General features: G+C 43.1%; 1 protein-coding gene across 4 annotated transcripts in view; it reads left to right on the top strand.

Annotated features, from left to right (window-relative positions):
• Window positions 1-22,868, top strand: part of grem2b (gremlin 2, DAN family BMP antagonist b) — a 41,468-nt gene that overhangs the window by 4,484 nt on the left and 14,116 nt on the right. The window contains exon 1 of one of the 4 annotated variants that reach the window (XM_073050591.1): window positions 1,346-1,458. The exons of the other annotated variants lie outside the window; for them this stretch is intronic. The gene's annotated coding sequence lies outside the window, so the exon portion shown is untranslated. Of the gene's footprint in view, window positions 1-1,345; window positions 1,459-22,868 lie in introns of those variants that run through there. 4 annotated transcript variants of the gene reach the window in all.

Below are 22,868 nucleotides of genomic sequence, written 5' to 3'. Positions count from 1 at the left end.
TACAGTTCAGTGCACTACGGATGGACCACGCGTTCGTCTCTGGTTAACCTCTGAGTGGTGTACTTTTCCCCACACAGAGTCGGTCACTTCTAACATGCGCCCACACGCAGACTCGCTTTCTTGGCTCTTTCAAGTGGCATCTTAGTAACTTGAAATTGGATCAGTAAATTAGAGCTCCCAAGTGGCTCCGGGCTCGGGCTGAGAGAGCTGAATATGTACACAGACACACACACACATATATTATATATATCCAGCTCTGTATGTATGTATGTATATGTATACATCCAGCTTTCGTGTGTGTGTGTGTGGATATATATAGTAACTGATAGCTAATGACCAGGTGACAGTAACGGTCTCTCCACCCTAACCTTGTATTAGTTATTGACGGACGTTACCTGATTACGGGTTACCAGTCCATGCGACATCCCACATGGACAGGGATGGAAACCACCAAGTAACCTGGTGGATATTGAATGTTTTTTAGACAAGGCTATAATTTAGAAAACGAGTCTTTAAATAGTATTGTTTCCCATTATATCTGTCAGCTCATGTTGGAATAAAACGGATGGGGAATGTTGATGAATTGCGAGTGCGGCGCCGAGCAAAGGAAAGGGGACATTTCTGTGCAAGTGATTTAGTATTATTTCCGAGCTATTTAAACACACACACACACACACACACACACACACACACACACACACACACACACACACACACACACACACACACACACACACACACACACACACACACACACACTTTAAGTACTGCTCGCCCATCATTTCTATGGTTCAGTGTTATTCACAATTGCTGTCCGATCTCGGTTGAAACTCACCAATTTTCGCGTCAATCTTCACATAAACGCGCGGAAGCAGCAAGTGTAGCTACTGCCCCAGGATAGCGGCGCAGAGGAAATTTGGATCGAAGAGCGGGAGACGCTTAAAAGTGATACTGGAAGATTTGCAATCAGTTCCCCCTCTCATGTTCCAATGAGTTGGCAGAATACTTGTTGCGCAGTTTTTGACAATCCGCGTTGTCTGGCCGTGCAAATCGAAGATGCTCACGCAGGGCAGCCGCTAGGGGGCCGCTGGGAGAACTCGTTGACTCAGCTGGTGCTGAAGTGTCTCTGCTCCTCACCTACTAGACCTCCTGCTCGCTCATACTCTGGAGGGTTGGGGGGCGGGATTGATCTGAATGGGTAGCCGAGGATCTCAGGCTAACGGTGAAATTTGGCAAAATTATGAGTGGTGTAACGGAAGTGGCCGAGAGATTGCCGCTCCTGCATCTGAATTCTAAGACCTTCCCACACTGAAGCTCAGATATGTGGAAGCGACTGCCAAACGAAGTAAAACGTGATAAGAAAATTGTGTTTTTTCTTTGTTCGCGATCGGAGTCTGAACTGCACTGACGGCGGTGCTGGCGAGGGGGATTCAACAGGTATCTTCAAACGGGAGCTCGGTAAGTATGCGGAATGAAGGTCTTTGGAAGGGATTGAGAGTGAAGCGAGCTGGCGCTCTCTTGTATTCGACCTGTATGGATTCAATCGACCGAACGACCACCTAACCGTACCGCAAGTATTCTGTAAAATCCAGTTTAGTGCCCTGCGCAATACCGAGGAGGAGCTGCACTGTCCGAGGTGCTAACTTCAGATGCTTATCGCCAAAGATGCCCGACTCCTTGACCAGTGTTAGTTGCTCAACAAACTGACCATCAGGTTAAAAAGCAAGCGGTCTGCTGGAGGATCCAACAGCCTCTGTGGGGAAAGGAATTTCCTCCCACGGATGCCGCTGGGCTCGTGGGCTGCTCCAGATTGCAGTGTATCATGTCTCATATATTAATGTCTAATATCAGGTCATTAGGTCAATGATGTGGCAGATTGCTGAGTAAGAATTGTCACCATCACTAAAACAGTGACAACACACTAAGCACCTTAGATCAAAGTATAGGGTTCTTACATTAACGACTGACAGGGAGAGAAAAAGCAGGGAGGATCTCATTGAAACCCACCAAAAATTGGAAGGCCTAAAAAGAGTGGATGTGGAGAGGGTGTTTCCTCTAGTGGGGAGAGTCTAATACCAGAGAGCATGGTTGCAGAATACAAGGAATTCTCTTTAGAACAGAGATGAAGAGGAATTTACTTAGCCAGAGGGTGGTGAATCCGTGGAATTCATTTGCACAGACTGCTGTGAATTGCACGTCATTGTATATATTTGAAGTGGAGGTTGATAGGTTCTTGAGTAGTTACAGAGAGAACGCGGGAGAATGGGGTTGAGAGGGATAATAAATCAGCCATGATGGAATGGTGGGGCTGACTTGGTGGACCAAATGGTCTTACTCTGCTCTCTGTATAATGGTCTTATGGATGGGTAGGGAGAGGAATCCCCTCAATTACTATAGTATTGTACCTCCGGGAGCCACATGAGTGACAGCAGTGCTTCTGGTTTTATAAAGTATTATAAAACAGTCCATCATGCATTGTCTAAGAACAAAAGAATGAAAAGGCATTGCATAGTTTATTGTAATTTTTTAAAATTAAGTTTATTTTGATATTAAAAAAAGCTTGAAATTGCAATAAATAGTGTACCTGTTTCTCATCAGCCACTGTCTGGGATAAATGAGACCGAAGGTGCAGTCACTTAGGGCCAGTTGCCCAGCTTATTAATGTCAAGTCTGGACTGAACTCTGGGCTGCTTCCCAGCAACCTATTCCCAGTCTCATTTATAGAGTCAGCCCTTGCACGTCAACTCAGACTGAGTCCAGCAGAGAGACAGCAAAGTGGCAGAGAGACATCTGACTGCATCTCACTAGCAATGTCAGTGCATCACCCCATGTACTGCAGTGATCTTTTTAACCACCAGTTCTCATTGGGAGTTATTTTCCCAGATCCTCTGAGTTTAGGCAGGGGCGTGAAGCACTGACCTTGAACATTGCTGAAGTCCTTCAAGAGACAACACTGGTGATATCTTGTCATCCAGCTTGACATTAACTTGGACAAATGATAGCGGTGTGGGGCAGGGCAGGGCTGAAGTCATAGTTTCCCCACAAAATACCCCATCCATCATTTTGTTCCACTGAATGATATCTTAATGATACTTACCAGTGAGTAAAGGGATGTGAGGAAAGCACAATGCTTGTTGGTAACAGAGATGTTGTCAGTGCTGTTTTACTTTACTGAGCTGTTGGCACCATGAACAGGCGCTCCATTTTGCCCATTCCCTCACTTAACAAGATTCATGCTAACAGATCATGCATCACTCTGAAATTAGCAACCAGTTAGTCAGTTTCCCATTTCTTTCCACAGACATACTTCAGTTATAAGTTGCACCACTGTTTCTTGCATTTTGCCAGACAGGGACCTTGCCCGCTTCCCAGCTTTGGAACTTTATCCAGAAGGAGAGAGAGAGAGAGAGAAAATTTCAGGAAAATGTCAACAAGAGAGACAATTCTCATCTTAAACGCAAGACATTCTGAGGATGCTGAAAACCCAGAGCAACACACACAAAATGGTGAAGTTACTCAGCAGGTCAGGCAGCATCTATGGAGGAGAATAAACAGTCGACATTTCGGGGTGAAAGCTTTCATTAGCAAGGACTAAAATGAGAGCATGAACTCTCATTCTTGGTCTCATGGGTTGAACAGCTTTAAATAGGACTAACTGAGCAGCCCATTATAGAAAACTTCAAATGCATTATCTGTTAACTCACACTTATTTGTCAGATAACTCTTTTGGGAGTCAAATCCACAAATGCTTGTCAGTGAATGATGCCAGTGGTGGGTTTAGGGAGGGTGGTGGGTTGAATAAAAACCAGAATATCTACTGCTATGTCTGAAATAAGAAGACATCGCAGATGCTGGAATATGGAGTGGCCTATGTTTTCATACCCTTGTAACTTATCGTCTGCCTACGTTGAATCGCTGTAATTCTAAAACTTTATTTTGTCTCCTGTTATTACTTTTCCCTTGAATCTTGATGTGCTAATGTAATGAGATGATCTGCATGGATATCATGCAAATCAATGTTTTTCACTGCATTTCAGTACATGTGACAATAATAAAACAACTTACCAGTCTAATAAATTGTCTGAATGACATCAATAACATCTAGGTTTTAGACACTCATTATCTTGGATACAATTGCATTAATACTTCCATTTTCTTACATTAGCTTGTAGTTTCCCTAGTATCAGAAGTCATCATTCTCTTGAATTTCTCAAGTTCTAATCTTTTGGTCAATGCCATGACCCATGTACCATAATTGCCTAATGCCCACTAACCAACACTTTCTGTGTGTGGAGTACAGTAGCTTATCTGGAGCTCAGTAAAACTGACACTGCATTGGTGCAATGGCTAAACTGAATATTTTCTGCATGTTGTGGTAGCTCCTAATTATGAGAGAATCCTGGGACTGTCGCTAATTGATAAACCCTATGCCTTTCATTACTTACTATTGATGGTTTGACAGGTTATCCAGTAACATGTTAAATAACCAAACAGGCTATTAGAATCCACATATACAATCTCCCAATACCATGTTAAAACAAACAGCAAGAAACATCTGTAGCTACTGAGTGAATTTTTATCAGTCTAAGATACCTCCCAGTTCGTTTTGCGAACAGGTCTGTACACAGTGTATGGGCACAATTTTCCTTCAATAAAAACTATATATCCATGAATGCTCTCTCCCTCAGTGATAGAATGTTTATTCTAGTGGGAGGTTCTAGGACCAGAGAGCACAACCTCAAAATACAAAGTCATCCCTTTAGAACAGAGATAAGGAGAAATTTCTTTAGCCAAAGGGAAGTGAATTTGTAGAATTCATTGCACACAAATGGCTGTGGAGGCCAACCCATTGGGTATATTTGAAGTGGGAGTTGAGAGTTTCTTGATTAGTAAGGGTGTCAAAGGTTACGAGGAGAAAAGAGTCAGAGGGAAATAAATCAGACAATGGAGTTGTAGAGCAGACTCAATGGGCCAAATGACCTAATTGTACACCTACGTCCTATGATCTTATAATGTAAACAAAGTTATTTTTTCTTCATTAAAGTTGACCTAAAATTAGAATTTATAACTTGGGATGGGATGGTGGAAGAAATATATGGATGTCACGTTATTCCTAAATCTGAGAAAATTATTTGTTGTAGTAGTATGGTGCATATAAAAGGTATGAATGCTCAACATTGATTAGATATTTAGTAAGATCAATACAATTAAATGATTTATCTGTTCTTTGTTTCCATTGACTATGTTTATTTCATGGTTCTTGAATGATACGTATCAACAGATTTTTCTTTATTGAAACTCATCTCAGACTGAATCCAAGCATTTAATAAGGGCTAAAGCAATGTAATGTGTGATCTGCAAAACTGCAAACAAAAAAAACAAGTCAGAAAGGCGAGAGAATGAAGGAAAGTCTCTGTATTCAACGAAAAGCATCTTAATATTCTCAATGAATTACTAACAGCTGAAATTAATTTACCCCTGGCGTGCAGATGAGCCTGGCAAAGAAGGATTTATAAAAGCAACACACACAAATTGCTGGTGGAATGCAGCAGGCCAGGCAGCATCTATAGGAAAAGGTACAGCTGACGTTTCGGGCCGAGACCCTTTGTCAGGACTGACTGAAAGAAGAGATAATAAGAGATTTGAAAGTGGGAGGGGAAGGGGGAGATCTGAAATGATAGGAGAAGACAGGAGGGGGTGGGATGAAGCTAAGAGCTGGAAAGTTGATTGGCAAAAGGGATACACAGCTGGATAAGGGAAAGGATCATGGGACGGGAGGCCCAGGGAGAAAGAAAGGGGGAGGGGAGCACCAGAGGGAGATGGAGAACAGGCAAGGAGTGATTGTGAGAGGAGCAGAGAATGAAATAAAGGGGGGAATAATAAATAAATAAGGGATGGGGTAAGAAGGGGAGGAGGGGCATTAATAGAAGTTAGAGAAATCAATGTTCATGCCATCAGGTTGGAGGCTACCCAGATGGAATGTCAGGTATTGTTCCTCCAACCTGAGTGTGGCTTCATCTTGATAGTAGAGGAGGCCATGGATAGACATATCAGAATGGGAATGGGATGTGGAATTAAAATGTGTGGCCACTGGGAGGTCCTGCTTTCTCTGGCGGACAGAGCGTAGGTGATCAGCAAAACGGTCTCCCAGTCTGTGTCAGGTTTCAAACTTCCATTAATGCCCCTCATCCCCTTCTTACCCCATCCCTTATTTATTTATTATTCCCCCCTTTATTTCACTCTCTGCCCCTCTCACAATCACTACTTGCCTGTTCTCCATCTCCCTCTGGTGCTCCCCTCCCCCTTTCTTTCTCCCTGGGCCTCCCGTCCCATGATCCCCCCCCCCCCCGCTTCTCCAGCTGTGTATCCCTTTTGCCAATCTCCTTTCCAGCTCTTAGCTTCATCCCTCCCCCTCCTGTCTTCTCCTATCATTTTGGATTTTCCCCCTCCCCCTCCCACTTTCATATCTCTTACTGTCTTTTCTTTCAGTTAGTCCTGACAAAGGGTCTCGACACGAAATGTCGACTGTACTTTTTCCTATAGATGCTGCCTGGCCTGCTGTGTTCCACCAGCATTTGTGTGTGTTGCTTGAATTTCCAGCATCTGCAGATTTCCTCGTATTAAGGATTTATTAGCCATTTTCATTTGCTATGGGAGGTGAAATGGGGTTGAATTTTAGAGAGATTGTCCAAACACTTGATTGACTTGTTAAAAACATAGAAACATAGAAAATAGGTGCAGGAGTAGGCCATTTGGCCCTTCAAACCTGCACCACCATTCAGTATGATCATGGCTGATCATCCAACTCAGAACCCTGTACCTGCTTTCTCTCCATACCCCCTGATCGCTTTAGCCACAAGGGCCATATCTAACTCCCTCTTAAATATAGCCAATGAACCGGCCTCAACTGTTTCCAGTGGCAGAGAATTCCACAGATTCACCATTCTCTGTGTGAAGAAGTTTTTCCTCATCTCGGTCCTAAAAGGCTTCCCCTTTATCCTTAAACTGTGACCCCTTGTATTGGACTTCCCCAACATCGGAAACAATCTTCCTGCATCAAGCCTGTCCAATCCCTTTAGAATTTTATACGTTTCAATAAGATCCCCCCTCAATCTTCTAATCTGCAGTGAGTATAAGCCTAGTCAATCCAGTCTTTCTTCATATGAAAGTCCTGCCATCCCAGGAATCAATCTGGTAAACCTTCTCTGTACTCCCTCTATGGCAAGAATGTCTTTCCTCAGATTAGGGGACCAAAACTGCACACAATATTCTAGGTGCGGTCTCACCAGGGCCTTGTACAACTGCAGTAGAACCTCCCTGCTCCTGTACTCAAATCCTTTTGCTATGAATGCCAACATACCATTTGCCTTTTTCACCACCTGCTGTACCTGCATGCCCACTTTCGATGACTGGTGTACAATGACACCCAGGTCTCGTTGCATCTCCCCTTTTCCTAATCAGCCACCGTTCAGATAATAATCTGTTTTCCTGTTCTTGCAACCAAAGTGGATAACCTCACATTTATCCACATTGAATTGCATCTGCCATGAATTTGCCCACTCACCTAACCTATCCAAGTCACCCTGCATCCTCTTAGCATCCTCCTCACAGCTAACACCGCCGCCCAGCTTCGTGTCATCCGCAAACTTGGAGATGCTGCATATAATTCCCTCATCTAAATCATTAATATATATTGTAAACAACTGGGGTCCCAGCACTGAGCCTTGCGGTACTCCACTAGTCACTGCCTGCCATTCTGAAAAGGTCCCGTTTACTCCCACTCTTTGCTTCCTGTCTGCCAACCAATTCTCTATCCACATCAATACCATACTCCCAATACCGTGTGCTTTAAGTTTGCACACTAATCTCCTGTGTGGGACCTTGTCAAAAACCTTTTGAAAATCCAAATATACCACATCCACTGGCTCTCCCCTATCCACTCTACTAGTTACATCTTCAAAAAATTCTATAAGATTCGTCAGACATGATTTTCCTTTCACAAATCCATGCTGCCTTTGTCTGATGATTTCACCTCTTTCCAAATGTGCTGTTATCACATCTTTGATAACCGACTCTAGCATTTTCCCCACTACCAATGTCAGACTAACCGGTCTATAATTCCCCGGTTTCTCTCTCCCTCCTTTTTTAAAAAGTGGGGTTACATTAGCCACCCTCCAATCCTCAGGAACTAATCCAGAATCTAAGGAGTTTTGAAAAATTATCACTAATCCATCCACTATTTCTTGGGCTACTTCCTTAAGCACGCTGGGATACAGACCATCTGGCCCTGGGGATTTATCTGCCTTTAATCCCTTCAATTTACCTAACACCACTTCCCTACTAACATGTATTTCCCTCAGTTCTTCCATCTCACTAGACCCTCGGTCCCTTACTATTTCTGGAAGATTATTTATGTCCTCCTTAGTGAAGACAGAACCAAAGTAGTTATTCAATTGGTCTGCCATGTCTTTGTTCCCTATGATCAATTCACTTGTTTCTGACTGTAAAGGACCTACATTTGTCTTGACCAATCTTTTTCTTTTCACGTATCTATAAAAGCTTTTACAGTCAGTTTTTATGTTCCCTGCCAGCTTTCTCTCATAATCTTTTTTCCCTTTCCTAATTAAGCCCTTTGTCCTCCTCTGCTGGTCTCTGAATTTCTCCCAGTCCTCAGGTGTGCCACTTTTTTTTGCTAATTTATATGTTTCTTCTTTGGACTTGATACTCTCCCTAATTTCCCTTGTCAGCCATGGGTGCTCTACCTTCCCTGGTTTATTCTTTTGCCAAACTAGGATGAACAATTGTTGTAGTTCATCCATGTGATCTTTAAATGCTTGCCATTGCATATCCACCGTCAACCCTTTAAGTATCATTTGCCAGTCTATCTTAGCAAATTCACGTCTCATACCTTCAAAGTTACCCTTCTTTAAGTTCAGAACCTTTGTTTCTGAATTAACTATATCACTCTCCATCTTAATGAAGAATTCCACCATATTATGGTCACTTTTACCCAAGGGGCCTCGCACGACAAGATTGCTAACTAACCCTTCCTCATTGCTCAATACCCAGTCTAGAATGGCCTGCTCTCTAGTTGGTTCCTCGACATGTTGGTTCAGAAAACCATCCCGCATACATTCCAAGAAATCCTCTTCCTCAGCACCCTTACCAATTTGGTTCACCCAATCTATATGTAGATTGAAGTCACCCATTATAACTACTGTTCCTTTATTGCACGCATTTCTAATTTCCTGTTTAATGCCATCCCCAACCTCACTACTTTTTTTTAATTAGTTTTTTCTATACATTTTACAAATTAAACCCAACCTCACTACTACTGTTAGGTGGCCTGTACACAACTGCCACCAGCATTTTCTGCCCCTTAGTGTTATGCAGCTCTACCCATATCGATTCCACATCCTCCAGGCCAGTCCTTCCTTTCTATTGCATTAATCTCCTCTCTAACCAGCAATGCTACTCCACCTCCTTTTCTTTCCTGTCTATCCCTCCTGAATATTGAATATCCCTGGATGTTGAGCTCCCATCCTTGGTCACCCTGGAGCCATGTCTCTGTGATCCCAACTATATCATATTCATTAATGACTATCTGCACATTCAATTCATCCACCTTGCTACGAATGCTCCTCGCATTGACACACAAAGCCTTCAGGCTTGTTTTTACAACACTCATAGCCCTTATACAATTATGTTGAAAAGTGGCTCTTTTTTCTTTTTGCCCTGGATTTGCCTGCCTGGCACTTTTACTTTTCACCTTACTACTTTTTGCTTCTACCCTCATTTTACACCCCTCTGTCTCTGTGCACTTGTTCCCATTCCCCTGCCACATTAATTTATAGCCTCCTGAACCGCAGTAGCAAACGCTCCCCCTAGGACATTGGTTCCAGTCCAGCCCAGGTGCAGACCGTCCTGTTTATACTGGTCCCACCTCCCCCAGAACTGGTTCCAATGCCCCAGAAATTTGAATCCCTCCCCCTTGCACCATTTTTCAAGCCACGTATTCATCTGAAATATCCTCCTATTTCTACTCTGACTAGCACGTGCCACTGGTAGTAATCCATTGTTGGGCCATTTCATGGTCAAATAGGAAGAGATTGTACAGTAAAAAACTGGAAGCACACTTAGGCCATATCACTGTGGCTGCCAGTGGCTCAGATGTCAATAATAAGTCTCTAGGATGATTACAGCAACCTGAATACTTTCATGAGTACTTTATCTGGTGCACACCAACCATAACCAGAATTTCACTTCTTAAATTTGCAGGATAAGCATGATTACTGGCAACCATATCTGTTTGATTTCTCCTCACCATTACCCTTCTGCTATGTTTTTTCCAGAATTTTGTATTGTGACACATCACATTCCACATCAGCATCCTCCTCATAGTGTTTGTCATCAATTGTAATGTTGCTGAGTTTTGAAGCTTTCACAAAGGCATAGCAAAACTTGTTGGGCATTGGAGATATGATGTGACTGGTAATCTGGTCATGTGCCTAAATAACGACAAACGGTTTCATAGTTATGTTAGTTAGGGGAGGCTAGCATCCACCTCCCTGATCACTTGAACAAAAGCGGAGGTTGCATTTGCTTCATTAGCGCACAGTCTATAGAGTTATTACAAGAAACAAAATTGGACTGAAGCAAACGTCTTCTAGATTTAACAGGGACAATGAATTTTAGATTCTTATCCAGATTTACTGTTGTCTGGTATATCAGCATAATTCTGAATCACGCATCTGAAAATTGGGCTGGTATCCTGAGAAATATTGATTTTCAATAGATGCAAACAAAAATTTGTGAGTACATTTTCACACAGTTAACGCCCAGTAATAACAGCACAGTAGCTTATTGGCCCTTTGCTTCCCAGGAATCAATTCTGTTAATGCCTACCATTTCAGTGTCACCTGTTGATCCTGGATTACAATATCATGTGATTTTCATTTCTCTCTTGTTCACCTGAAAGCCCGTGCTTCGAATTTCCTCTGCAAAAAATTTCCAAATACTGCACACAGCATTCCAGCATCCAATGTGTCGTAGACTCAGTCATAACTCGACTGATTGGTTTCAAGTGTGAAAGGCTTGAAGGTGATTCAGGTGGCTGCTTCCACGCACACTGAGTTAAGACAGGCAGTCTTACAGAGCTTCGCTTTGGAAAGTGCTTGCCTTTCAAGGTAACCCAGGTAAGAAAATAGAATTTAGAATATAGAAGAGTACAGCACAGTACCAGGCCTTCAGCCCACAGTGTTTTGCCAGCCCTTTAAACCACTGCAAGATCAACCTAACCGTTCCCACAGAGCCCACCACTTTTCTTTCATCCGTGGAAGAGTCTTTAAATGCATCTGCCTTTATCACCAGGCTTTCAGTGCATTCCTCAGACGCACAGCTTTCTACGTAGAAAAACTACCTCTGACATCCCCCGCCCCATGCCTTCCTCCAAAAACCGTAAAGTTATCTCTCCTTGTATTAGCCATTTATATCCTGGAAAAGTAGTCTCTAGCTACCCACTATTTATGCCTCTTATTATCTTGTACACCTGTGTAACTCTCGGTTTGGCTGGCAGCTTAACCTAGGGGAAGTCAGCCCTCAGCCCAGCCAAACTTAAGAGATCTTGTTTGGGTGGATGCTGCGCGATGTGCCCCCTGTTACAAATCAGTACCCCGAAATAACAAACAGTACTCAATATGTGATTAGATGATTGAGCTTTATAATTCTTAATTAGACTATATGGTTTGTAAAGAAACAAAAAAAAAAGAAAAGGTCCCATTCTCCTGAAAGAGTCTAACGTGCAACATTGGAGCTCATTGTTCCGTTCATTTGTTCCCCGTCGACTTCCTCGGAGTGTAGCTGACCCTCGGACCCTCGCTCCTCCTCCAATCCGTCTGATGGTCTACCAACTCTCTCCATTCATGTCTTCTCTTTTATTCTCACCCCAGCAAAAGCCTGCAAAATCCCTGCTCCCAGACTCAGAAGAAAGAACAACATCCCGCTCTCTGGCTAGCATACATTCCAAAGCACCCGTTATCTCTGGTCATAACCCAACCGTTGCTGCTACAGAGAAACCATTACCTTAGCAGTGAAACATTACAGAGAGGCCATTACATTAGCAGTGAAGCCTTACAGCATGTTACACCTATAACACCTCTCATCCTCCTTCCAATCCTATGAGCATCCCAGTAAACCTCCTCTGCACCCTCTTTAAAGCTTCCACATTCTTCCTATGGTGAGCTCAGCAGAAGTGAACACAATTCAGATTCAGATTTATTTATGACATGCACCATGCATCCAAACATACATTGAAATGCATCATTTGCATTAACAACAACACAACCGAAGGATGTGCTGGGGATTCCCTCAGGTGTCACCAGATATTACAGTGCCTACGTAGCATGCCCACAATGTTCAGAAGAACAACCCAAGCAGCAGCAACAAGAACAGAACAAAACAACAGCAAAGCAAGCCCCTTTCCCTTCCCCTCCCTCCCATCACACGCCGACGGGACAGGGCAGGGCACTTCTGGGTCTCCAGTCCTTGACCCTGGACTCCCAGACAAGCAAATTCTCCAAGAGTGAAGGACGTTTTCACCAGTCATTTTGTAATTTAATTTTATATTGAAATTGGATGTTACTCTCTGGCCCATGTTTATTGTAAAACTTTTAACTTGGAATGAGAAGGCAGGAATGTTTGGCCATTATTCAAGAAGTGATTTAATAAACACAGAATGAAATAGAGCAAGTCTCATTAAAACATTACTGGAGGTTACTCTGTTATGATGAGAATGACATTTTGATTTTCAATGGCTACAAACAAAAATTTGTAAATACATTTTCTCACACTTAATGTTCTCCTTTCTTATAAGAGCGCAGCAGCTCATCGGCCCATTGCATCCATGCTAGTTCCCAAGGAGTCAATGCTATTCATACTATTCACACTCTCCCTATATCTCTGCATCTTACTCCCTCTCACACATGCCAATCTATCCCCTTTGATTGATCTTGCAAAAACCACCCTTGAGAGGTACTTTACTCTGACCTAATAACACAAGAGCATGTCTTTAAGATGTTAGAAGAATCCAGGACACATTGAGAAAATCCATGTAGACCCAGGGAGAGAAGATACTATAGAATGTGCAAGCACAGCACAAGAGTCAATTTCAGAGCAGAGACCCAGCTCTCTGAAGGTATGGGGCAGCACATTAACCTCTGTGCTGCCCTTCAAATTCCAGACTAAAATTTTAGTCTTTTTCTTCTCATTTTTCCTCACAGCATAGATTGTGTGGCAGGCAATGCCATCAATCTTATTTTGCTATGAGCCATTCTCCCTCCAAGAATCCTCCCAACACTAGGGGCAATTTACAAATGGAAATTAACCACCAACCAGTACAACTTTGGAATGTAGGAGGGAGTAAACATGGTCACAGGGAGAAGACATGGACAGTACCTGGGGTCAGGATTAAACTCTGGTCCGTAAGATGTAAGAGCAGAATTAGGTTGCACAGCCCATCAGGTCTTCTCCCAATGACTTGGCCTCCACAGCCTCCCGTGTCTGGAACTGGAAGTCGGAACTGCACCATCCATTGTAAATAATTAATTTTGCTATCCGTTCATTGAATAGGAACACTGATTATACATTTTCAGGGAGAGAACCAGACACATTGGCATTCAACCTGTGTTCTTTTCCGCACCTAACCAGAATGATAACTATATATATATATAAGCAACTGCTCTGTATTTTCTTAATTTTATTATGTGATGCAGTTGTGACTCGCAAAGACAGCATTTAGTGCACAAACCCGACTGCTCTTGCAAAAAAACAATGAGTCCCCTTCTTGAAACTTTGCAATCTGTTGTGTGAAGATGCTTCCACGGGATTGTTTGAAGGAAAGCCTTTGATTTAGGCCCAGAGGGGACAGGATACCATGTGAATGAGATGAAGCTGCAGGTGGGCCTCTCCTGCTGCCCCGATCCTTTCAGTCCTTGGATGCCGTGGATGTGTGGGCTCCTTTCAGTTGATCCTTGGTGAGTTGTTACAGTGAATTTTACAGATTGTACACACTGCAGGCATTATGCATCAGTGTTGGAGGACATATTGCAAAGAAAATCTCTTAAGTTTTAATAGTGGTAAGCTTTCAGGCAACATAAATTAAGGAACAAGTGCTGCCTTTCAAATGAGTTTGATTTAACAAAGAAATTAGCTTGCTCGTATCTACTTACTCAGTAAGTGAAGTGCTACATCCAATAGCTCCTAAATAAATTTATAATAAATAAATAAATAGAAACACATGTTTTTTTTTAGCAGATAGGTTTTTGCTCGATTACTTAACGTTGTAAAGACTTGAGAAAGAAGAAAGGGTGTTCCTAACTCCTGAGTGCATAATGATACCCAAAGAACTTTACTTCAATTAAGCATCTTTGCAGTTTTATTTGGTGCAGAGTTATCTGGGTCTCCTTCAATACTGCTGAAGATAGTTTGTCAAGGAATGATCAGAATTAAGAAATCAGAAAGTATGGAAAGTTGAAAACAATAATCTCCACGTCTCTCATGTATTCTCAGTCTGTGTTGCAAGATCCTCTGGCAGAGGTCCATGAGTCCTTCATAGTTAGACAGCCCTGTCACGCACAAGAGACAGCTCAGTTCGCCATATGATGGCCTGTTTCAGAACAGATAGCACAAGATGAAACGCAGGAGGCTGAAAGCTGTACAAATATGCTAAAACAAACTAATAACATTCTATAGAGGCTTGTGAATTGGGTTGAACATATTTTAAATGTGAATAAAGCAGCTTGGTCTAATTGTATCCATTCACTCATGGACTGAATTACGACAAGGGGGTAAATCTACAGCAAGATGTATAAATCTGCCTTGAACAACCTCAGAAAACCAAGAATTCAATTGGCTCACCTAAATAATTTGCATTAGACTGTTTAAGCAAACAGATGCACATTCCTGCATGAGTACGTTGGAATACAAATTCATTTCAGGAGAATAAATGAACTTTTTTCTCAAAATCCAAAAAGAATCAGGCCATAGATTTTCATAATCTTAAGATCTTAAGTAGGGTAGATAAGGGGAAAACTATTATTAATAGCTTGTACACAGGAAGCACTGTAGTGTCATAAGATTTTGCTGGGGCTTGCTGGAAAGATAGAAAGATGATTGGAAATTATACTGTAGTTTCCAAATATGAGGCAGAGGCTTTTCCCTAACCGTTCTGTTAATTTTGATAAACATGCTTATACTTTAGAGGATCATGGAACTCTGAGTCTAATCCTCTCAGGTCTAAACCAGTTAGGGCAGAAACATAATTAAAACAAAATTCAAGGGATAGAAGGTTATGGTACCAATGTTGACAAATGGGATTAGTTAGATGGGCACAAAAGGTCAGCATGGGCACGATGGGCCAAATGTCCCATTAATACGCTGTACAACTTCATGATCTTAATGTCAGTCATTTCATGGTTGGTGCACGGGAGGTGCTATCCCAACACCAACAATGTACTTACTGTACATAGTTAAAGACTAATTCTTGTATAAATCACCTATTAACAAGGAGAAAGATAAGCATCAGAAAGATTATGAGGATAATTAAATGCAAAACTTTTGATTGTTTAGGCTCTTAAACTCTGGCATCCCTTCTTTAAAACTTTCTTTTCTCCTCAGAATCACTTCATAGAACCTAATCCATTGCCAATCTTTTCACCAGCCGTTCTAATCTCTTTTTAAGTGGCTCAGTGTCAGATCTTGTTCAATAACATTCCTGTGAAGCGCTTTGAGATGCAGAACTAGGTATATTAAAAGTGCAGGCTTTGTATCATTGATTCACAGGGTCATAGAGAGATACAGCACAGATATACAATTGGCACAATTGTGGAAATAATTTGGGAGGAAGTTGATCTCTGCAAATAACTTTCAGATCATTGTAAATTCAGGGGTATGTCAAGATTATAGGCAAATACCTTCAGCTGAGCACAAAATAGGCTACAGTGTAAACCATACGTGACAACATTCTCAGTTAATGATCTTCATGGACTATTGTGTGTGTGTGTGTGTGTGTGTGTGTGTGTGTGTGTGTGTGTGTGTGTGTGTGTGTGTGTGTGTGTGTGTGTGTGTGTGTGTGTGTGTGTGTGTGTGTGTGTGTGTGTGTGTGTGTGAGAGAGAGAGAGAGATCTGTTAGTCTTGTGAGACCATGGATCTCCAGGGCACAGGCCTGGGCAAGGTTGTATGGAAGACCGGCAGTTGCCCATGCAGCGAGTGTCCCCTCTCCATGCCACTGATTTTGTCCAAGGGCGGATACAGCTTGGCACCAGTGTCGTCACAGGAGCTGCTAGAACGAGGTTGAAGGCAACGTCGGACTGGCTAAGGGACTCCAGCTCCGGATTTGTCCTCAGGGTTTACTCCCGAAGCCTTCCCCATGAGTGGGTATGGCCGCAAGGCAGCGGAGGTTTGAAATCAGAGTTTTCCCTCTCTTAGGTGGACTGCCTTCCCAGGCTGACGAGATCCATCTACCTGAATTTCATGGTGTAATAGTACGCAAGCACAGTCTGCCTTTCATCCACATTGCATGAAAACTCACACACTCAAAACAAACACTTTTTTTTTCTCTACAGCACAGAAACAGGTCCCACAGCCCTGCTGAGTTCCTCCGGCATTTTGTGCTTGTCCCTCGGCCCATCTAGTTTTCCAAACTATTAACCTGCCTCGTCTTATCAACTTGCACTGGGACCATAGCCCTCCATTCTCCTCCCACCCATGTACCTATCCAAATTTCTCTTAAATGTTGAAATTGACGCTACATCCACCATGATACCCATGAACATTATCCCGCTTTGTGCTCTTTTTGCACTGTTTAAATATTTAAAAATTATAACTTACTGTATTTTTATTCTGAATTTTTCTGTACTACTGCTGCAAGACAAGAAGTTTCATGTCATATCAGTGATAATAAAACTAATTCTGAATCCAAAATTCTCTAAGTCTCTTGCAGGCTAAATAGTTACAACGCTAGCATCTACCCAAGAAAGTGGAATATTGCCTAGGTACATCTTGTTTAAAATAAACAGTTGAAACCCTGTCAGTGTATTTTCAAACTTCTGGAAAATGATGGAAAATGCCATCAATGGTGCTATCATGCAGTACTTTTCAACAATAATCTCCTCACAGGTACCTAGTTTAAGCTTTACCAGCCCCACTCAGTTACAGATCTCAACTCAGCTGTAATCCAAATATGGATCAAAGAGCTGAATTCCAGGGGTGAGTTGAGGGTACAGCCCTGGACATCAAGACAGCATTTGGCTGACTGTGGCATCAAGCTTCCAGGGGAGAACAATCCAATATTTTGAGTCATGTTATTGAATGACATTCTTCTCAGCCCCAAGATATCCTTAGGACAGTGTCCTAGGCTTAAGCGTCCTTAGCTTCAGCAAAATACTCCCATCAAAGAATCAATAGGATGTTTATTGATGATTGTACAATGTTCAATCTGTTATGAAACCAGTAACTGGTTTCACTTACCAGCAAAGATAGATATGTCAGTTGAAGTCCAATGGTACTATTTTCAAAAGTTTTATTAATAAAGGGGCACAAAAATTAAGGTTAATACAAACATTCAGATAACATGCGTCAATACTCAATCTAAAACGCAGGTACATTAATAATCACTCAGAAATAAGCTCTTTCGTTGTCTAGGGTATAATACTGAGTCCAATTGGAAATATAAAGAGTCACTCTGAAGTCTGCAGGCTTTTCCCTTTTTGGTTTCACGTGTTGGAGAGAGAGAGAGATAAACGGAAAAACTTGCCCAAAACATCCGTGGAATCAGGGGAGCGATCTTCCCCGTTGTTAGTTAAAAGCGATCTTCCGTTGGTTCTAGCCACAAACCCCGCATTCGGAATTTAACGCACGTGGCTTACTTCAAAATGGCTTCCCGTTCCCACGGGAAGCGGTATCGTGCTTCTTGGTGTCTCCTTGGTGCGTCTGAGGGTCGTCCTCTTTCAGACCCTTCTTTATACTGCCTCACGGGATCTCAGGTGTCAATCAGGTTGCAGGTGATACAATCTCTCTCAACCAGCCCACTTTGCCCGAGGGCTTTACAATGTCCCTGCGAGTTGGCACGTCTGCAGTTCCCAGGTGTCTCCTGAGAACAATGCCACAGTCGCCAGCTTTTGTCCCAGTGGAATGCGGTATCCAGCACGTTGCTGTCTTTCCATTTCCTGTGTCCATTCAGCCTGTCTCTCTCTCTCTCTTGCTCTCTCTCTCTCGGGTCATTGACCCCCCTTTCACTAGGGCTCTTGCAATTCTCACAAAGGAGGGGGCTGGTATCATAACACCTCCCCTCTTAAAGGTTTTTTACCAGCGGTTAAAAACACAGAGTGGTACAGAGTCTTACAGAAATTTTGAATCTAACACAATACAGAAGCTTTTCTTTTCCCTACAGAGTAATACAGTTATACATTCAAGTCAGCATCTAAACAGGTAACAAGTACAGTGCCCCTTTCCTTTAATACCTTAACCTCACGTGCCATGCTAACGCCTGGCAGCATCAGACTTCAGCTCAATAACCAGCTTATTTATTTGCTTTCTTCAGCAACAAAACTGCAGAGGTGTGATCTTAGCTTAGGTGCATCTACAAAAGTTTATGCGAATACTAATCGTTTCGGTCGGTTTACTTCGCCGGCAGGTCTCCAAAGGTCTGTCTTTATTATTCACAGGCTTTGGCGCAACCCGTAAAACCTGCTTTGCTGTTTTAAAAAAATGGCATCCCCATTAACCGTCACCTCTTTTCTGGCGAGTCCCCCCGTTGGGACTTTGAGTAATTTGGCGTGGTGAACTCCCGCCCGCCTCGTTCATCGGGGCTATTTTTTCAACACCATGCCCCAAACTGTCAAGACCCTTCAGGCTATTTGTTTTTAATTCCAACTCCTCTTTCAGGTAGCATTTCGAATGCAACCTCCTCACACCCCACCCTGGCGTAACAATAGAGTGGGGGGCCCCGCTATTTCCCGACTCACTCTGTGAGCGATCTGCCAGGTTTAAAATTTCTTCCTTCGACTTGGGAACTACAGACTTTCCGTTTCCTTCAATAACAATCCTCATTCCCCCCTTAAATTCGGCATTAACCTTGGCCCCACTCTCGAATACAAACACCGTGGAACTCACACTTCCCACGGTTACCAAGGTTAACCCTTTTCCTACTGAACCAACCCTATCTGATCCACAAAGACGGCCGCCCCGTTCCCCTGAATCAAACACCTCAGACTTCCCCTGAGCTCTGTTACCAGGTTCAGCACCACGTGCGCCCCCATCTTGGACACACTCAAAAGGGACATTGGCCTCTTCCAGGCTTTCAATACCCATACCTTTTTCAAATTCTAACATCCCCCGATCCTTCCAGTTACTCTCTAGGCAGCCCCCCGTTGGGGAAGGCGCAACCCTGCGAGCTGAAACAACCTCCTCGGCCATTTCAGCTGACTTCTCCACAGCAAGGATACCCTTCCTCTCTAAGACTGCCCTCATTTCACTCTCGGGACCATCGAGAACACCTTTAGAACTCTGAACTTCTTCAAACAATTCTGCCAAACCAGACAGATTAACCATGTCCAACTCTGGACATTTTAACAACTTTATCCGTTTCTCAACTTTAGTTCCTACCTCTAGGACCTTTCTCTTCACTAAGGGCAGGGCTATTTCCTCTCCCTTACCCCCTTTTACTTTACTGCTTTCTGTTTTACCACCCTCGGAACCCTCATGGTACAGGGTCGGTAAAAACATCTTGGCCAGATTACTGCTGGCCCGATTTAAACTGCTCACTGCTTTTCTGGACAGGCTGCGTGTGACCGCGCATGCGCGATAGCTTTGGGTCTCTAGGGGCGGGGCCACCGCACTCGCCCGTCTGCGGGTCGGCATCATAGCTGCCACCGTTTCAAAAAACAAGAAATAACTATCAACATCCGTCTCTTCGAACGGAGGTACTACTCTCAGCTCCCGACTAACATTAAACCGCTCTCTCCTTAGCTCCTCCCTCTCTCTTTCTCTCCCCGCTGCCGCTCTCTCGGCTGCTGCTAACTCTCTGATCCGAATTTCATGCTGTCTTTGCCTCTCAGCTTGATCCTGCTCGTTTTCCACCTCTAACCCCTTCGCCAAATTTAACAAGTCTGATTTGGTGCTCATAAATTCACACACGTCCATCTTTGCTGGTTTTTCTGTCTGGCTACCTGCGTACCAGATCCAAATTAATTTTTTTTTTGACTTACAATCCCGATTGACTGACCTCCCCCTTTTTGGTGTCAAATCCCGAGACGAGAACCCCACTTGTTATGAAACCAGTAACTGGTTTCACTTACCAGCAAAGATAGATATGTCAGTTGAAGTCCAATGGTACTATTTTCAAAAGTTTTATTAATAAAGGGGCACAAAAATTAAGGTTAATACAAACATTCAGATAACATGCGTCAATACTCAATCTAAAACGCAGGTACATTAATAATCACTCAGAAATAAGCTCTTTCGTTGTCTAGGGTATAATACTGAGTCCAATTGGAAATATAAAGAGTCACTCTGAAGTCTGCAGGCTTTTCCCTTTTTGGTTTCACGTGTTGGAGAGAGAGAGAGATAAACAGAAAAACTTGCCCAAAACATCCGTGGAATCAGGGGAGCGATCTTCCCCGTTGTTAGTTAAAAGCGATCTTCCGTTGGTTCTAGCCACAAACCCCGCATTCGGAATTTAACGCACGTGGCTTACTTCAAAATGGCTTCCCGTTCCCATGGGAAGCGGTATCGTGCTTCTTGGTGTCTCCTTGGTGCGTCTGAGGGTCGTCCTCTTTCAGACCCTTCTTTATACTGCCTCACGGGATCTCAGGTGTCAATCAGGTTGCAGGTGATACAATCTCTCTCAACCAGCCCACTTTGCCCGAGGGCTTTACAATGTCCCTGCGAGTTGGCACGTCTGCAGTTCCCAGGTGTCTCCTGAGAACAATGCCACAGTCGCCAGCTTTTGTCCCAGTGGAATGCGGTATCCAGCACGTTGCTGTCTTTCCATTTCCTGTGTCCATTCAGCCTGTCTCTCTCTCTCTCTTGCTCTCTCTCTCTCGGGTCATTGACCCCCCTTTCACTAGGGCTCTTGCAATTCTCACAAAGGAGGGGGCTGGTATCATAACAAATCACAGTTGCAATTCTTCAGCAAATGGACCAGTTTATTCCTGTGTGCACCCAGACAACATTCATGAAGGGGCTGATGAATGACACATAAAATTCTATCTTCCAAAGAGAGCTTTTGGGAACCACGGTAGCATAGTGGTTAGCACAAGGCTATTAAAACTCATGGCATTGGAGTTTGGAGTTCAGTTCCAGCGACCTCTGTAAGGATTTTCTGTCTGTCCTCCCCGTGGAATGCATGTGTTTTCCCTGGGGGCTCCGGTTTCCTCCCACAGTCCAAAGGCATACCGAGTAGACTGATTGGTCATTGTAAATTGCCGCATGATTAGGTTAGGGTTAAATCAGGGATGTCAGGGCGGCACAGTTTGAGGGGCTGGAAGGGCCATTTCCACACTGTATCTCTGAATAAGCAACAACCCACCCTTGGTATTCAATGCCTTAACAGTACCAAGCACCTACACCCAGCCCTCATTAATATCTCAGCATCTACTACCTGGAAATCAATAAACTATTGGTACATGGAGCTTAGAAAAATAGGGGGCTATTGGTAACTTTAGGTAATTTCTAAGTAAGTACATGTTTGGCACAGCATTGTGGGTCAAAGGGCTTGTATTGTGCTGCAGGTTTTCATTTCTATATTTCTAAACTGGAGCAGCCAGTCAAAGCTGTGGTTAAAAGATGAGTATTCCAAATCGAGTGACTCATCGCTTGAGGGCATTCTACTACCTACAAGGCACAAAGTCAGGACTATCCTTAAGGTCTCTCCAATGACACACAAGAAAGCCAGCAGGATGCAGGGCAAACCAACTATCCCACCTGCTGTGGCTGCAATGTATATAGTCTACAAAATAGAAAATTACTTCTCCGAGCTACTCCAATGCCAATGTCTCTGTCAACCAGATGATCAAGGGCAGATGGTGCAAGGGAACTCCTGCATGTTTCTCATTAAGCTGAACACCATCCTGACTTGGAAAAATACTGTTGTTCCTTCGTTATCCTTGGGTCTAAATCCTAGAAGCTATCCCTCCTGAATAGCAATGTGGGAGTATTTTCACCAGAAAAAGATAACTCACTGTCAAGTTCCTCACTGTCAATTACAGATGTGAATAAATTCGGGCCTGGATGTTAGTCCAGGACTTGAGAAATGAATAAATAAAACAAATAACCTTCTTCAGGACCCTAAATGCTTGTCTCTGGAATCAGACCCAATCACTCAATGTTTATTTAAATATGTTGTTGAACTACATAACATCTACGTTTAACAGCAACAATGAACTCAGTGGCATGCATTTAAAATAATTTTATCCAGATTGCTTTTTATTCATAATGAGATTGTATTGAATTCCATGAGTTAACAGTTATAATTTTTCTAAATAGAGGAAATGCACGTAGGTGCAGCCCTGCTGTGTGGTGAACTGGAGGTCCTCAACTACCTGCCAAAACCTGAAGGATGATGTAATTGGCAAAAGAAAACACAATACATAGCCTCAACCTTCCAGTTCTCGTTAGCTTTTCCTGAATTTCATTTCATTAACGTTAAAGGTCACTCAATCAGTCTCCCATTCTATGTCACGTCTCACTGATACATAAAGGGCCACAGCGGGAGTACCGGATGTAGTAGATTATGCCAACACACTCACAGGTGAAGCGCCATCACACCTGGAAAGACTGTTTGGGGCCCCGAATGGTAGTGAAGAAGCAGTGTG

Source organism: Hemitrygon akajei, chromosome 7 (assembly GCF_048418815.1).
Source record: "Hemitrygon akajei chromosome 7, sHemAka1.3, whole genome shotgun sequence".
Classification (NCBI taxonomy): domain Eukaryota; kingdom Metazoa; phylum Chordata; class Chondrichthyes; order Myliobatiformes; family Dasyatidae; genus Hemitrygon; species Hemitrygon akajei.
Note: the sequence above shows the minus strand (reverse complement) of the source record. Positions and strands in the feature narration are given on the sequence as shown.